This window comes from Biomphalaria glabrata, chromosome 8 (assembly GCF_947242115.1).
Source record: "Biomphalaria glabrata chromosome 8, xgBioGlab47.1, whole genome shotgun sequence".
NCBI classification, from domain to species: Eukaryota; Metazoa; Mollusca; class Gastropoda; family Planorbidae; genus Biomphalaria; species Biomphalaria glabrata.
Window position 1 is genome coordinate 45,871,313 of NC_074718.1, and position 16,535 is coordinate 45,887,847.

Consider the following 16,535-nt stretch of genomic DNA (forward strand, 5'->3'; position numbering starts at 1 on the left):
AAAAGGATAAAGGTGTAGACGATGCCATCCTAAATATTTTAAACTGTGTCTACAAACATCTGGACTTACCGAACACTTATGTAAGATTGCTCTTTATGGATTTCTCATCAGCTTTTAACACTATACAACTTCATTTACTCATTGAAAAGATGAAAGCGTTGCAGATTAGTCCATACATAATACTATGGGCTAATGAATTTTTGACCCAGAGAGCTCAGAGGGTTAGGGTAAACAATGTTATATCTAATGAACGCATAGTTAACACAGGGGCGCCCCAGGGGGCTGTAACATCGTCATTGTGGTTCATTTTGTACACCAATGATTTTCAATCCGATAGTTATTGTTGCTCCTTCACAAAATTCGCTGATGATGCGGCTCTTCTTGCCCTGCTCTCAGAGAGCTCAGACGTAAATGAGTATTTCAAAGAACTAGAACACATTGAGGAATACTGTAAAGATAATTTTTTATTATTAAATGTAAAAAAAACCAAAGAAATGATAATCGATTTTCGTAGGGACAAGAAGGGAAATGATATTGTTTCTGTAGCTGGAGAGACTATTGAAATTGTGCAAACCTTTAAATACCTTGGTACTATCCTAGACAATAAACTAAATTTTACTGCAAATACTGATTATATCAGCAAAAAAGGGCAGCAAAGATTACGACTACTAAGAAAACTGTCCTCGTTTAATGTTAGCGAAAAGGCCTTGGCTATGTTTTATCACGCTCACATCTGCAATATTTTAAGTTTCAATATCACTGCCTGGTATGGCAATCTGAGCATTAAAAATAAAAATAAACTTAATAGAATCCTAAATGCTGCTGGCAAAATCATTGGCAAAAAACAAAACCCATTTGGGCAGTTGTTTGAGACAAACATCTATAAAAAAGCTAACAAGATCCTCGAAATAAAGAATCACCCTTTGTGTCAGGACTTTGTGATTTTACCATCACAAAAGAGATACAAGACACCGATAGCAAAGACAAACAGACACAAATACTCTTTTGTTCCCCTGGCAATCAAATCATTAAATAAGAACAATCTGGTATAAACTTTGTCACATGTAAATTATGAGTGAGTCTGGTGTGAATGTACACTTTGGTTTCTTATAGTTATAATGTTTTTTGTTTGGTGTAATGCACAAATTGTAAGACAAATTTCCTTACGGATAATAAAGATTATTATTATTATTATTATTATTATTCCTTCATATAATTTGTTTTCCACTGTCTGAAGTGCTATGGTAATTGCCTCAATTTCGGCTTGGAAGTTTGAGAAGTAATCGCCACAGGGTGTTCTTATCTCAAAGTGTTTATTTTTAGGGAAGACCAGGAAGGCACCAAGACCAGCATTGATGGTAGCTTTGAAAGCCGATCCGTCTGTATAAATATGGAAAGCTGTTTTTTGATAGCTTTCGATTGTTTCAAGCGTGCCTACTTTGAGCTCCAGTGGATTTAATTCTTTTGTTAAGGTGTTATTTAGTAAATGTGTTTTGATGTTTGGTTGTTTGTAGTTTAGTCCGGGTGTAATGTTTGAAAACCTGGTAATTTTTTCTCTGTTATTGGGTAGGTGGTGTTTTAGGGCTAGTTCATCAGTAAGTTAATTCAGAGTCCTTTGCTTTTTTTGGTTGTTTTTCCTATATTTCCTCCAACCTTCTGTATCTCTCAATAGCTTCTAATGCTGCTCTGTTGCGCCTTAACTTAAGAGGTTCAATATTGGAGTCTATTTCTCAGGCTTCTGTGGGTGTAGTTCTTTTACCTCCACTAATTAGCCGCAAGGCTTGGTTTTGGATTGTATCAAATGATGATTGATAGGTTTTGTTGGCAGCTACTTGTATGGAGAGATAGTTATCCATTACAGATCTGACATATCCAGTGTATAACTGTCTTAAGGTTTTCTTTTCAGCTTCCCAGGATGTTCCTGCTAGGTGTTTTATTATGTTTAATCTTAGTGATGCCTTTTCTTTTAAATCTGCCATAAAGTGTTTTGGATTGTATCTAATGATGATTGATAGGTTTTGTTGGCAGCTACTTGTATGGAGAGACAGTTATCCATTACAGATCTGACATATCCAGTGTATAACTGTCTTAAGGTTTTCTTTTCAGCTCCCCAGGATGTTCCTGCTAGGTGTTTTATTATGTTTAATCTTAGTGATGCCTTTTCTTTTAAATCTGCCATAAAGTGTTTTAGAGACAGTCTTTGGTCTAGTTTTACACCAAGATATGTTGGATTTTCTTCTTTATTTATTGGCTGAGAGTCTATTTTTAGGATGTAGTTTCTTTTTGCTGTTTTGTTGCTGTGGCTAAAGATTGAATAAACTGACTTTTCTTTGTTTATTTCCATTTTCCATAATTTTGAATATGTGGAGATAGTTGTGAGGGCTCTATTTAGTTTGGATCTAGTCAGCACTGGATATTTCTCTGTAGTCCAAATTAAAAGGTCGTCTGCATAAAGTGCCTTATTGACCGAAATGAGGTCCGGGAGGTCATTCATGAAGATTAGAAAGAGAGTGCAGCTAAGGGCTGAACCTTGTGTAGTCTTTCTTCCAAACTTTTTTTTACTAGAGATGGCACCTTTGAATTGGGTTTGGATGGTTCTGTTTTTTAAGAATGCCCTGATCCAGCTGTACATTTTTCCATGGATGCCCATTTTTTTCATCTTTAAAAATAGACCTTTTCTCCACGCTCTATCATAGGCTTGCTGCAAATCTATAAATACTGCTGTAGTGTGCTTGTTTTCATGAAACCCTTCTACTGTGTCCTGGATAAAACGAAAGAGGTGGTCTTCTGTTCTACTTGCTTTCCTAAAGCCAGGTTGTGCATTGTGGAGTGAGCAAGTACTTTCTAGCCACCAATAAAGTCGGTTATTGATCATTTTTCTGCCATTTTACCAATGTTGGATGTTAGAGAAATTGGTCTATGACTTTTTGAGTCTCCAGGTGGTTTATTTTTCTTTAAAATGGGTATTATGTTTGCGGTTCTCCATTCCTGTGGTAAATCTCCAGTTTTCCATGTATGGTTGATAAAGTTAAGTATACAGTTTTGGGCCTGTGGTCCTAGTCCCTGAATCATTTCATTTGTTATTTTATCAGGTCCAGGGGATTTTCTTGACTTGAGGCTTGAGGGCAGTATTGAGCTCATGTAGAGTGAAGGGAGTGTCAAAGATCTGACAGTTGACTGTTGGAGCTTTTTCTTCTTTCTTTAAGATATTACTGAAGGCCTGGTCCAGTTGTTTTCTTGGCTTTGACTTGTTAATGCTGGCAAAATATTTATTGAAGGTTTCAGCCTTTTTAAGGTTTTCTGTTATTATGTCGTCAGTGCCTTTTATAGGTTGGGGGTTCGTTATTTGTTTCTTTCCTGTTAACCGGTGCAGAAGGGTCCAGGCCTTTCGACCATCCTTGTTTAGATCTAGTTGTTCGCATGTTGTGGTCCACTTTTTCTTTTTTCTGTTTTAATTTTGTATCTTATAAGCCCTGTCAATTTGTTGTACGTTGTCTTGTTCTCTCTAGTAGTTTTTTTTTTCTATAGTCTTCCTGGCCTTGTTTCTTTCTTTTACTAATTTATCTAATTCAGGTGTCCAAAAAGGTTTGTATTTCTTAACTTGGCCTTGAAGGATGTGTTTTTTTTTGCTGCTTGTAAGATGTTGGAGACTTTAGTTGTGTAGGTTGAATTGACGTCTGTCCCCACACGGGGGAGTATCGCCACAGAGTGGAGGTTTGGAGTTTTCCTTCTCCTAGATGGGTTGCATTATTTAGGCTGACGTGCCCCATCAACAGGAAGCTAAACTGTTTTTGAGGCGCCAGTGTTCCGCCTTTCATCCCTTCTCCTGTCAGTTTGTAAGAACACATAAAAAAGGAAAGTTCCCCTTTCAGACCTTGTGGTCTAAAGGACAGATGATATAAAGGTCATCTGTTTCTGTGACTATTGTAAGTGAGGGTGTCATGTGGCCAGCACAATGACCAACCGCCTTTACTTTTCCCCAATTAAAATTACATGTAGCCAATAATCATTTAACTCTTTGGTTAATTATGTTTTGTTAAGGACAATGAATAATAGTGCTATGTTTCAACTTGATCTGAGTATGGGAAGTGGGAGAATAACATGTACACAATTTTTATCAAAAAGTCAGTCAGACTTGATAAAAGCTTTATAAAAAGTATATTGATATGGACTAGTTTAGGTAACCAAGTGAGCTAAAAGATAAAAAAACACACACTAACAGGAGACTGTAATACACAATTATAGGCCAAACAAACTTGAGAAAAACACATCAACACACTAATAAGGCTTGTCTTCGAAGATTAGTGAGGAATGCAGTATTTCCCATGGATGCGCACCCCTAGCTGTGACCTACATACCCTGCCACACACAGGGCAAGAATAACCATTGTCCTCAGGTGGTCGAATTAGATTTTCTTTTCGCCGTCTGCGTCTGTCCTCGGCAGCAGATTTTCTTTTGGTCTCAAATGTGTATGCCGCGTCCTTTGTAAGTGAAACCCGGCTGTCTCGATCTGTTCAAATGTGAAAACACTGAACAGCAGAATAAGGGAGACTACAAGAAAACAAACACACAGCATACACAGATACACATATAGATGTAACAGCCTCCTTTATAACAATAATAATGTTATATTATTACAAGCAGGGGCAGACTGGCTATATGGACATTTGGGGAAATGCCCAGTGGGCCGGTACTCAAAGGGGCCTAAAGCAGGCATATCAAACACGGCGTTCGGCGACACTTTGCATGCGGCATGCTTGGCCAGCTCAAAAATTATCAAAATAATATTAGACTATTACGCTGGAAAATAAGAGATAACAAGCTACTTGAATTGAAACAAGTATTTGTTAAGCTGAACAACGAGAATGAGTCTGCAGTGAAAGCAAGCTACATTTTGTCGAACGTAATTGCAAGCCATAGCAAATCATTAGTGAATGTGAGTTTCTGAAGGAGTGTGTCGTTAAAGCTGAGATTTTTTGCACTGCGTGTGAAGAAAATGTATTGTTTCTGAACATGTTGAACATTTCCAAACTGACGAATGGATTCAGGATTTTTGAATTTATAGTTGATCTCAATGGTCACCTGCAAGACTTGAATTTAAAACTTCAAAGTAAAGACAAAATTGCCACTACTGCGTGTGATCATGTCAAGTGCTTTCAAGCAAAATTACGACTATGGATAAATCAAATATGAATAGAAAATCTTGTTCACGTCTCAACGTGTCAGGAACTAAAAAGATTAAATACGGCTACAACATTTGGTAAATATGTCCTACACCTGGAATCATTAGTAGATGCTTTTCAATGACCGTTTTCTTGACTTCGTTTCATACGAGCAAGAATTTTCGTTGTTTGTATCTCCATTTTTATTTGCTTCTGAAAATGCTGCTATAATGTGCAACTAGAGCTGATGGAAAAGCAGTCTGGATCTTTGTTGAAAGCAAAGTAGATAGAAGTGGCTGTGCCAAAATTTTTACAGTTATTTACCTGTAAAGAAAGTTAAATTGCGGAAATTTGCAGCCCGAATTCTTGATTTGTTTGGAAGCACTGATCTCTGTGAGCAGTTCTTTTCCATAATGAAAGCTACAAAAACACCTTCCCGTTCGAGATTATCTCATCAAAATTTGTCATCAGTGATGAAAGTGTCATTGGCAAACAAGCTTCAATCAGACATTTATAAACTTGTATCCCAGAAAGAATGTTAAGCATCAGGACAAAGAAAATAACGCGTAATCATAGTAATTTATAATTACCAAATAGTAGGCTACTACAAATTCAGCTAACTATGGGACAGGTATGCTATTAAATAATGTATTCTATTGTATTGTTTATCATCATCATCACTACTTTGAGTTCCTCATGGAACATAGGGCCTCGACAAAAACACGCCACTCTCCACTGTCTCTTGCTAGTTTTTTTATGGTTTCCCAACTCTTCCCGGTCTTCTCTACTTCTTCAAGTACACTGATGCGCCATGTTCTTTTTGGTCTTCCTCTGCGTCTTGTTCCCTGGTGGTTCCACTCTAAGGCCTGCCTAGCGCTGTTGCTGGTATCTTTTCTAAGGGTCTGACCAATCCATCTCCACTTCCTCTCTATTGTTTATAATTTACATAAAACTAGTAGGTTGTTTTGCAACTGATTTTTGGCTGCGGCCCCTCAGGTCATAGTAAGTTTTTTATGTGGCCCATACACCTTAATGAGTTTGACATACCTGGCCTAAATGGTCTCATGAATGCCACTATGGCACGCATAAAATTTTTAAAGGTTTTATAATATTCTCTTATATGAGGGGCTATATGAGCATCAAGTTAAATACATCTTTTACAGACTACAGTGTAATACTCATTTAATCTCACACATGTTCAAAAATAATGTAATAGCCTACATCGTAGACAGTGTTATTAGTAGGCTTCATTCTTTAGGACGATTCAAAAGCAACATAAGTCCTATATTTCTTTTAAAGATATAGAGTATTATAGAGCATGCATACATTTATCGATACGTCATTAAAAAAACCCAATGATTTTGAGAACAGATAGGCATATAATTGGAGACCCATTAAATGATATACAATTTACGAAATGTACTGTTTAAAAATGCCTGGACCGATTTTGACATCCAATCCGCCCTTGATTACAAGTACAAGTACTTCCCTAGTGCCATTAGAGTCTGGAATGGGTTGCCTGGATCAGCCAGGAACACCAACTTAAGAGTTTAAGCCACTTATTAACATGCATGACTAGATTGACACATTAAACGCATTTGACGTAATTAGCATGTCTTCTTGAAGACGTGTCTGTAATTTAAAAGATAAGATTAGCCTATAATAAAGTCACCACACTCAACCATTCCCTGGCCACTGCCAACAAAAGGTAGATAAGGACACGTAGGTAGATAAGGACAAGGACGCCGCGGATTTTAGCGTAAGTAGATCTAGAATTAGATTGTTGAATCTTCTTATCTTATAAAATACAGACGTTACTTTGAAAAAAAAGAAAATGATTATGTCCTACGCGTCATGCATCTAGTCATGCAATGACTTAAATTCTGCCAAGTTGAATCTTATCATTTTTATTTTACACCATGTGGCATGTCGTAATTATAATCAGATTACCAGTCATCATAACATGTTATGAATTAAAGATTACTAGACTCTAGATCTGTATAAATCTAATGTACATCTTTGTCCAAACCTAATTAAATTAACTAATTTGGTAATGTGCATAATATCATTATGGCTTCTAAACAAAAAACTGCTGTAATTTGGAAGTTCAATATGAGATCTATGTTGGCCTATTAAGTATTAAAAGAAAAACATAATAAAAAGGCAGAAACAAAAATACATCAAAAAGATATTATTTTTTTCTTTATGTAAATTTGATGCTTTAAAAAAAAAAAGCATCAACTAAGCAAATAAAAAAACAACAACAACATGTAAAATAGAATAAATGAGACTGCATAGAGTTGATAAAGTAAGCTTACACTGTTACACTAGAAACAAACAGATAAGTTTAAAAGTCAGGCCACTGATTTTAGAGATTTAATGTTATTTAATTAAGAGAATTCAAAACATAAATGAAAAAATTACAATGAGACTAATAAAGCTTAAACTGACCCCATGGTACCAAACACAGGATTTTTTTTTATAGTACCTGGTAACTGAAGAAGGTTTATTACAGGCATGAGTTTGATCTTTTTGAAACTAATTCCTTAAAAAAAAATTTTCCTAGGCAACTTCAAAACTACAGTACTCTGTCAACTATCCAGAGATTCAGGGGAATGAAATCTTAGACTATTTATTTAAGGTAAATTTTAGAAAAATAGTAATTTCTTGATTTTGATTTTAAAACTGCTTTTTTCTATGACATATTTATTATAAAGTTTTTTTTTCAGTTAAACTAAACTGATGCAAACAGTATTTACTTATTAACTTTGACTTACTGATTATCTATGATGAGTCTGGAATTATTATGTGTGCAGGATCTAAATTGTGGTGACCCATTCTGGTTATTGTAAAAATGTTTTACATGTTTCAGATGTTCCTTCAGAGTTGAAAACAACTACATTCTAGCTTGAACATCCCACAAGAAGATGTGGGGTGGCAGCAGGCAGGGGTCTAACCTAGAATCATGGAGATCACCAAACGATAGTCCAGAGTGTATATGATTAATTGAGTAGACAAAGAAAGGATGGATTACTGGAGCTAAAAGAAGGCATAATTTAACAATAGACTACTTTGGGGTAAGTTTCCGTAGCTGCACCTACACTTTCTATGATCTTATGTATTGGTTTTCTCTAGACTGTTTTTGTTTTTTTGTTGGTCTCTATTACATACACAGTTTAGTTCATAATATAAAGATATTTATATTTAACTCTATATAAAAAAGTTTATGTTAATATGTATTACAAGTGCTATGCCCCTTTGCTTGGGTTTGAAATGCCCTCTGTGTCAAATGAGTTAGCCTTAGTCAAGATAGCAACATAATAAACAACATTCTTGAAAATGAACTCTACAAAATGAATATTTGTTCTAGTTTCTACTAGCCTTAATTAACAGTTGACTGTCTAGATTTTACTTTTCTGTTGAATGAAATTTAGATGTTTATTTATTTATTATTTTGCTTTGGTTTATCATAACATAAAGCTTGCTCAGTGCTCAGTTTAAGCTCTTTGGGGAACATGTGGGGAGAAGCAGTATTTGGGAGAAGATTTCCATGCTGTTTCCAACCCTTACTTAACCCTTTCTGCAACATAGCTCAAGCCAAATCTAAATTGAAAATTTATGAAAATGTGTGGTGCTTACTGGAATTCTAAATCCAGCCCCCTTGAAAGGTAGCCAACTGGTGTATGCCCCTCAGCCCCACAGGGACTTTGTATAAACTAATTTTAATTTATCTTCATCAGATATGGAATGAGAGAGGCTATAGTGTTGATTGTATAAATATGTAGGTCTCAGCTGGGGCTGCACAGCCACGGGAAATACTGCATTCCTAACTTATCTTGGGACTTATTATAAAGGTAATTGTCTACATTTTATACTATACTATCTTTATAAGACATACTGTATAATAATACTTGTATATTTTTGGAAAAAGTGAAAATCTTTGTTTTTACCAGATCATATTGGATGTATCTGATAGTTGTCCAAGAGTTAAAGATTAGTTTCTTGTCATCAAAAGGCATCACTTATTCTATAGGGAATCATTGTAGAATTGATATAAAAAGTATTCTGACTTTTAATGTATATTGACATTTTTTCTCAAGTGATCATAAGAACAATCGTCTATAGCTTTTAAACTTATCAAAATATTTTTTGAATATATAATAAACCAGATGGTTCATAAATAAATTGATTATTGAAATTCAACAGATTGTATATTTAGGGTCATATTTTCCAAATCATTTTTGTTTTTTAAATTATTAGTTCTGTTAGAAGGCCTGCATACAACATTTACCAGACATCTTTGTTATCTCTCTATTTGCAGACTTTGAGAAATGCATTAGATTTAAACTTACTTTAGACTTAGGTCCTCCCGCGCCGTTCGGCGCATTGGGCGGCAAGCTGTCTCCATAAAGATCTGTCACTGGCAATGTCTGAAGCCTCCTCCCACCTGGTGTGTCGAAATTTGCCGTTTCTGTAGCAATAGTGGTTTTACAGGGTGGGGGTCGCTAGCCCCACGTCAAACCCTCCTCCTTTTTCACCCGGGCTTGGGATTTAAATGGCTTTTAAAAATATTTTAATTATAGCACATGGTGGAGGATGGAATATTGCTCATGACATCTTAAAAGATAAAAAAAAAAAGAGCTAAATCTGTTAATGTTATTGGGTATGTTGGTTAAGTTTTTTACTCCCCAAAGCTAGTGATGGTGAGATAGAAACATAAAAAGACAACACCACATAATTATTTTCAATTTTCCCTACTGCCATTAGAGAGGGGAATGGGATACCTCAATCAGCCAGGAAAACCAATGACTTAATAGAGTTGAAGTAACTTATTAACATGCATGACTAGATTGATCATGAAATGCATAGGACATAATTATATTCTCTTTTGAAGTAATGCCTGTAATCTAGAAGATATGAAGATTGTGTTTGTCCTGTTCTTTTTGGTCTTCCTCTGTGCCTTGTGTCTGTGGGTTCCCATCTGAAGCCTGAATAGCTCTTTTGTTGGCATTTTTATTTTAGGTGTAACTTGTGTATTGTTCACTATTTATTAAGTTTTGAAAGTGGCTGAGTTTGGAAAGACCTAATCAACTTTCTAACAAACAGCTCTGCTAGCTTGTAGACATCTAGGTGAACATATAAGGATATCTAGCATGTAATAAATTCTATGAAACTTTTAAAAGAATAAGTATATTATTATGAGGTTGCTTTTAGAATAAAGGCATATATTAATATATGTAAATAGTTTTGGAAAGTGTTATGCAAAAGTGATTCTGTTCACAGCTGCCATTATCCAAGGACATATGATTCTCTGGAGGCTTACATCACTGGAAAAAGTCTTTGGGCCCCTGAAGATTACAGTACATGTAATGCTGCAAAAGGAGGAGGATGCTGGGCCAGGGTAAACACTCCATAACATAATGGCATAGTGAATGAAATAACATTTTATTTTAGTGTATAATAGTTGTAATTTTAGTCTAAAATATTTAAATAAATGTAACAGTATAAGCCAGTTCCTGAATTAGCTTGTCACAATGCACATTCAGCCAAAGTTAAAAATTCTTGAATAAAGTTATCTTTATTGTACTTAAGCTAGCTATATCCTGTATAAGCAAAAGATTGGCAGCAATTCTCTCTGCAAATGATGATGTGCTGATTCATAATGGAACATTTGATTTTTTTTAATTGGGGGGGGGGGGAAGGACTTAAGTGGTTAAGTGCAGCTATTTTGAGCTAGAGTTTTCAGGTTCAAATCTTGGTCAAGATTGTTTTTGAATTTCAGGATCATAGAGTGCCTCAGGTCTGTGCAATTTTAATGACATTAGTTGGGGAAAGTTAAGAAGGTTTATCATTGTGCTGGCCATATCATGATACCTTTATAACTGTAGGCCACAGAAACAGATGACATTTACATCATCTGCCCTATAGATTGCAAGTTTTAAAAGGCATTCTTATTACATTTTAATCCGCAACTATTCTAAAAATTATAATCATTTTTTCAGACATTTTTTCTTTTCTGAGCCACTAAATTGATGATTATGTTAAATCAACAATTGATTTTAAAATAATATTTTTGATTTACTTTGATGCAAGAAAAAGCTAATATTATAAGCAATACTTACTATAGTCAAATTATACACTTTTATAAAGTATGCTAAGCAGGCTTAAACAAAGCATAAAAAAAGAATATTTGCTATTGATCTTTTAGAAAATGGGGCTATAGAATATACAACTATATATTTCTTATAATTTTAATGAAGGTTTTTTTGTTTTTACATTTTACCCTCAAATATAATTCAAAACTATGTCAATAGCTATATGTCTTCATAAGTTATAACTAATTTAACATGTATTTATCTTTGGAATGTTTGTAAATTGTTTTACATGTTTCGGATGTCCCTTCAGAGTTGAAGATAGTTTACTTCCTAGTCCAAACCTCCCGCAGGGTGACGGGGGATGGGAGCAGGCAGGGTTTGAACCAGAGACCATCGATAAATCCGGTTGACAGTCCAGCGCGCAAACTGCACGACCTGGCAGTCAGGATCGTTATCTGAGTAACTATTGTCTGATAAATTGAAGTAATGATTAAGTCTAGAAGAAGTAAAACTATGGCATGCATCCTGTCTGGAACTATCTATTCACCTAAATAGATATCGATTTAATTCCAATAACTTCGATAGTAAAGCAGTTTACTTGCTATGTTGTGAGTCTTTTTTTTTTTTAAAAAGAACAAAAAATGAAACATCTGTTGGTGCTTCTGCTCTGACACTGCAAAAAAAGTAGGTCTGTTGAAGTTAATGAATAATAAAAACAAAGAAGAATATCCAGATTATACATGATTACATTTTGTAGTGTCATTCAATAAGGAAATCTACTTGAATTGTAAGCATGTTTCTAACCCTAAATATTTACTATATAAATAAATTATGGCTTTCATATAGTGCTACTTTCATGCTTATAGCATGCTCAGAGCACTATGGTACAATCTCATTTGTGGACCAGTGGGAGTAGGTTTTCTAAATGCCTTAAAGCACTCAGTAAACACAACTCGAGTTTTGTGTCGAACCTCTTGCCCCCTTCATAGGCAGCCAAGCTGAGCCAAGTTCAAGCGTAGTTGGCCTCTTGACCACGCTTTCTACTAGGCTCGATTGGTTACCTTGGTTGTGGAAAAGGAAATATTTTAAGTTCCTGAAGTGTTCAGTATCCTCATTTTGTAATTAAACCTGATGCATGATGGACATTAATATTTTTACTTTATATTTTCATATGTTTCCAACTGTGAATTGCCTCTTACTTTAAAATTTAGCTCTAGCTGGATAACTTTGTGCAATAAAAAATTATGTCTAGATTTTGGAAATTATAATTTATGTGCTACATTCACTATATACTTGTAGAACTATTGCTTGGAATCTAATTGCAAGTTTCTACTGTTGACTGTCATACTAGATATGGTCTTATGACTGCATTAGAACCTTGGTCAGACAACTATAATGTTTGCCCCCCCTCCCTCCCTTCATATGGAAAGCAGGTAAATCTTTCATTTAGAGCCAAATTATATAACCCTTACCGTATTTATACAATAAAAGTGTACTGAGCATGTTATAGTAGTATAGTAGAAAGAAGACACATTATAGAAATCTTATATATAAGAATTTGGATACCAAGAAAAAAAATCTTTTCTCTAGTGAAACTAGATCTGTATGGATAATGGTTTGCTTTTAATCTTTAACAATACAGCCAATCAACCTAACTGGTACATCTGGTAACAGGTACATCTCTTATGGCTAAAATGACCAGTGTTTGTGTTTTGTATCAAGGATATGCATGTTGTTGGTTTTGAAAAAATGTTTGATGTGACTGCCAAGGCTTTTTACAAATCTTTTGTATGTGTGTATATGTTTTTTTTTCTTTTTTTTTTTTAAATTCTATATTGTAATCGGAATTCTTAAATGGTGGGGAAAAAATGTAAACCACTATTTTGACTGTCAAAAACAGTAAACCTAAAAAAAAAAATGAATTTTGTAGTTTTAAACAAATTGAATCACACTTATAACATATATAAAATATAGATTTATAACATATTGAATCACACTTATAATACATACAGGCTGGCTGCCTGGTCGTGTGGTATATTGTTTGGACTTCTCGATGGTCCTGGGTTAATACCCTGCCTGCTGTCATCCTGCTGGAAGTTAGGACTAGGAAGTAAATTATCTTCAACTCTGAAGGAACAACTAAAATATGTGAAACATTTTACAAACATTTTTTTGTTTTCCTTTCTCAGCACATACAACTCAATTTACTTCTATTGGCTGGAAATATTTAAAGCATGACAGTGGCGTAGGTAAACTACCAAATAGTGGATCTTATGTTGGATTGATCAGCCCTGATGAACTGACCTGACCGTTGTAATTGAAACCATAGTGAGTAATCATTTCTTAAAAGCGCTCTTCTTACCTCCCTCCCCTCCCCTTAAGATTCTAAAGAAAAAATTTGTCAGCATGTTACATTACTAGACTGTAAGACTCCTTATGACATGTCTGTCAGACATACCTACAGGTTGGAAAACCTATCTATTTGACATACCTAGATGACATATTAACTCTGATTAATAAAAGAAAAAAGTTTTTCAGACACAATCACTTTATTTGTATTTCAGACTCATGACCACTCTATCTGTATAGGTCCTGGTATACCCTGGGATGATGTTAACTTTTAACTTGAAAGTTTAAAGGAAGTTTTGTAAGTATATTTCATTGGATTCTTCTGCTTAAAATAATTTATAACAATAAAGAAAAAGTTAAAGACTGCTATTGAATGAGGCTTGTATTTAAAAAAAAAAAAAAGAAAATATAATTACTGACAAATGAATTCAAAAGTTTGTCAGCTGGCAGAGTATGAACCTGGCATCATTGTGAAAGATAATCCAGTGGGCATACTGCACAACCAGGCAGCCATCCAGTCTTAAATTAATCATTTTATTTAGTTTTAAATTAGACTGTTTTATATTTTATTTGTATCTCTTTTCTATGGACTTTCTTTTGTTTTAACAATATTTTATTACCAGTTATATAAATTTAGTAGAATGTATTAAGTATCAAACTTGGCAGTGAAACAAAGACCAAGGAAAAGAAGCATAACTTAATTTATTTAGGTGATAGAGTAGCAGAGTAGGCCTAAAGTGTCTAATGCAGAACATTCTCAGGACATAAGCAATGTATTCATATCTTGTACCTTTGCTGAAATGTTAACAGACAGAAATTTAAAGTAGGGAATCCACCTGGGAAATAGTTTAAAGAGTGTTGGTAGACAAAAAGATTTTTTAAAAATAACTATAGACTTGCAATGAAAAAAAAAGAGCCTACTGCTGTGCCACACCAGTTGGTTAAAAGAAAGACTTAGCAAAAGAAAATCTGGAGATGCTTTAGTAATAAATAAGTCAGCACTTTAATATTGTATTCATATATATATATATATATTCATATTATCACATTCCTTCTTTCACAGTTTGTGTCTGACCAAGCAGTTCTCAAGTTAGGGCTTGATGAAGTCTACAAACTGACCACTATATCTACTGGACAAAAAAGGATCATATTCTGACCCCCTCCCTCCCACCATTTCCTCTGCCTTATCTTGATGACTTTGAAGGTATACAATTTTTGAGAAAAAAATCACAAAAGAAAAAATTAAAAATGGAGGTGCCTAACCCTAACCCGATTAAATAATATGAGTACCTAATTGGAGATATTTCTATGGATGTAGTTTGTATTTGATGTGAAATAATTCGCGATGATATTTTATGGCTGAGATTGCCTACTTTCTGAACTATTATTTGATGTAATAAATATTTGTCTGACAGAGAGGTGTTTGTGATTATTTTATCCATAATGTGTGATGTGTTTAATTAAGAATACAAGAACACTACATTAAGGCCAGAAGAGGCCCTAATATCATTCAATCAACATTTACACCATTCAAGACAGTACAAATGGTTAGATTGAGAATGGTAATGTCTTAGTGTCAATGATTAGACTGGGAATGGTAATGACTTAGTGTCAATGATTAGATTGAGAATGGTAATGTCTTAGTGTCAATGATTAGATTGAGAATGGTAATGTCTTAGTGTCAATGATTAGATTGAGAATGGTAATGCCTTAGTGTCAATGATTAGATTAAGAATGGTAATGTCATTGATTACATTGAGAATGGTAATGTCTTAGTGTCAATGATTAGATTAAGAATGGAAGGTCTTAGTGTCAATGATTAGATTAAGAATGGTAATGTCATTGATTACATTGAGAATGGTAATGTCTTAGTGTCAATGATTAGATTAAGAATGGAAGGTCTTAGTGTCAATGATTAGATTGAGAATGGTAATGTCATAGTGTCAATGATTACATTGAGAATGTTATGTCAATTTTTAGATTACGAATGGTAATTTTTTAGTGTCAATGATTACATTGAGAATGGTAATGCCTTAGTGTCAATGATTAGATTGAGAATGGTAATGTCTTAGTGTCAATGATTAGATTGAGAATGGTAATGTCTTAGTGTCAATGATTAGATTGAGAATGGTAATGCCTTAGTGTCAATGATTAGATTAAGAATGGTAATGTCATTGATTACATTGAGAATGGTAATGTCTTAGTGTCAATGATTAGATTAAGAATGGAAGGTCTTAGTGTCAATGATTAGATTAAGAATGGTAATGTCATTGATTACATTGAGAATGGTAATGTCTTAGTGTCAATGATTAGATTAAGAATGGAAGGTCTTAGTGTCAATGATTAGATTGAGAATGGTAATGTCATAGTGTCAATGATTACATTGAGAATGTTATGTCAATTTTTAGATTACGAATGGTAATTTTTTAGTGTCAATGATTACATTGAGAATGGTAATGCCTTAGTGTCAATGATTAGATTGAGAATGGTAATGTCTTAGTGTCAATGATTAGATTGAGAATGGTAATGTCTTAGTGTCAATGATTAGATTAAGAATGGTAATGTCTTAGTGTCAATGATTAGATTGAGAATGGTAATGTCTTAGTGTCAATGATTACATTGAAAATGGTAATGTCTTAGTGTCATTGATTACATTGAGAATGGTAATGTCTTAGTGTCAATGATTAGATTGAGAATGGAAACATCTTAACCTCATTGATTAGATTGAGAATGGTAATGCCTTAGTGTCAATGATTAGATTGAGAATGGTAATGTCTTAGTGTCAATGATTACATTGAGAATGGTAATGTCTTAGTGTCATTGATTACATTGAGAATGTTATGTCAATGATTAGATTAAGAATGGTAATGTCATAGTGTCAATGATTAGATTAAGAATGGTAATGTCATAGTGTCAATGATTACATTGA

The 16,535-nt window shown here is 34.2% G+C and overlaps 1 long non-coding RNA gene across 1 annotated transcript; it reads left to right on the forward strand.

Annotated features, from left to right (window-relative positions):
- The first annotated feature begins 7,683 nt into the window (after window positions 1-7,683).
- LOC129927591 (uncharacterized) lies at window positions 7,684-15,020 on the forward strand. Its single transcript, XR_008779171.1, has 7 exons — window positions 7,684-7,803; window positions 8,035-8,239; window positions 8,903-9,016; window positions 10,446-10,563; window positions 13,447-13,585; window positions 13,822-13,904; window positions 14,670-15,020. It is a non-coding gene; the product is annotated as an uncharacterized LOC129927591 (long non-coding RNA).
- Window positions 15,021-16,535: the final 1,515 nt, after the last annotated feature.